This window comes from Lolium rigidum, chromosome 7 (genome assembly GCF_022539505.1).
Source record: "Lolium rigidum isolate FL_2022 chromosome 7, APGP_CSIRO_Lrig_0.1, whole genome shotgun sequence".
NCBI classification, from domain to species: Eukaryota; Viridiplantae; Streptophyta; class Magnoliopsida; order Poales; family Poaceae; genus Lolium; species Lolium rigidum.
In genome coordinates this window covers 40,965,756-40,967,879 of record NC_061514.1, presented here as the reverse complement: position 1 = coordinate 40,967,879, position 2,124 = coordinate 40,965,756, and positions in this window count along the sequence as shown.

Here is a 2,124-nt window from a genome sequence, read left to right as displayed (position 1 = left end):
TCAGTTATCAATAAAATATAAAGATAGCACATCTCCAGACATGGTCTCTGAATCCTCGGACGATGGGTCCTTGGAAAGCACCTTCTCTTCCCCCCTGGTCTGTTGGGTATCCATCTTCCTCTGCAGGCGCTTCAACCGCGCATCGAGGTACTCATGCTCTGCGCCCAATCGAGGCGGAGGGCGCAGAAGTAATCATCCCGGCCACGCACGCCCGCTCTCGGTTCCGGTGTCCGTGGTCTATTTTGGGCGCTCAGCGCTGCCGTCGAGGTCCGAGCCAGTCCGTGGCCGGGCGACCGCGACGACGGCGCGCGGACACGCGCCGGGATCCATCCGTAGCCCCCGCCCTGGGTTTGACGAGACCCCGCATTACTAGCAACCGGGAGGCCGATGGATTTTCCAGGCGCTGCAGCTTTGGAGCGTCCCACAATGACGAAAACCGACCCTCCGTCTGCGTCTACGCTCCGGTGATCGCCGGGGACGAAAACCAAGCCCAAGGGTACGCCTGCCACGGCGCCCTCGCGGTCTCCGGCGGCGGCAGGTGGGTGCAGGAGGAGAGAGGCGGGATTATGGCGCTGGTGCTCTGAGCCGAGAGGCGCGTGGCGGCGGCCGTCGTGCGCGCGGGAGGGGTTGGCGGCGGAGGACCTGGTATGGGTCTGACTGTTGCGGAGGAAGTGGAGTAGTGGGGTGAAGGTGGGCGATTAAAGCAATCGGTAAATCCTGCCGGAACTCTGGTTCAGACTCGACAGTGGTCGAATCGGAGTTTCAGCCCGTATAAGTTCTCGGGGGCCTGAGAAACGCGAGGGTCACCCCATATATATACAGGCCGCCGCTTCACCGCATCTCCATTTCACCTCCGGCGACAAATTTCTTCGCCGTCTTCGGCTTTTTTCGCTCCACCGCCGCCACCCCTCCCTCCGCAATGGCGCGTGCAAGACGGAGCGGTAGGGGAGGGGGCGAATCAGCGGCGGAAGATCGTCGCCGCGTCTGCCGGGGGTGCGGTCGGAGGCGAACCTCGTGAGGCGGGCGCGTTCCGATGGAGCTTGGAAGCGGGCGGCCCGCGGGTGGCCGAGCAGGTTCACGCGCTGGCCGGCGCGCTCTGAGGAGAGCAATGGGGAAGCCAAGGCGCCGACCACCGCCTCGTGCAGCCCGTCGTTGATGGCGCTTCCGCCGCGCGACAACAACGACGACGACGAGGAAGACAGGACGGCTCTCACCTGCGGGAGCTCGGCGGAGGCGGCGCCGTTCGCATAGGCGTCGCCGGCACAAAAAAAACCTCCTCCACCGCGCGTGCAGCCCCGGTGACAATCCCAGGGCCAATTTCGTAATTTGTGGAATCAAATTAGCAAGGATGAGTAGATTTAGTTAGTATTTTGATTAGTATGTGTAAATTATGTTCGAATGTAGCTCAATCGGAGCAAAAATTCGTTTCATTTCGCATGTATCATCGGAGCAAAATTTTCCGCGACTTTTGATTTCCGTTGTTCAGTTTGCGTTTTCGGTTTCTGCCGGCGCATATTCGTTGGTTACCCTTCCCTCCGCCGGCCGCTCCGGCGGCGGGAGGGTGGGGGAACCCTGGATCTCGCATGTACATAGTGTAGGATCGAGTGGTTCACTCCCCCTGCGGCGTTGTGGAGGCGGCGGCGCTGTCGGTGTGGTGTTTGGGGGTGGCAGGTTTCCTCTCCGGTGGTGGCGCTCGGAGGAGTTCCGCTGCAGATCTGCTACCTTGTGCGTGCTTGAAGCTCCCTGGAGCTGGTGGGCGCGTCTTCCCTCCACCGGGGTCCGATGAGCGGCGGACCTGGGAAGCTGAAAATAAAGAAGATGTTGCTGTGTTGATTCAAGGCGATGACGATGGTGGTGCAGGGTGGAGGTTCCGTGGAGCCGAGGATCGTCGACTTCCCGTCCGCGCAGGAGGGCTCTTTCTGATCCAAGTCATCTGGGAACAGCGGCGGCGCGCCGGCGGCACGGCCTGTTCTTCTCCGTCAACGTCGGGGTCCTGAAGGGTTTCTTTGTTTTTTTCGTTTGTTTCTGGACCTTTCTGTAATGGACCTTGTTTCAATATAAGTTCATCTTTTCTCGCAAAAAAAAAGGAATAACATATGAATGCCCGTGAAACATAAATATATA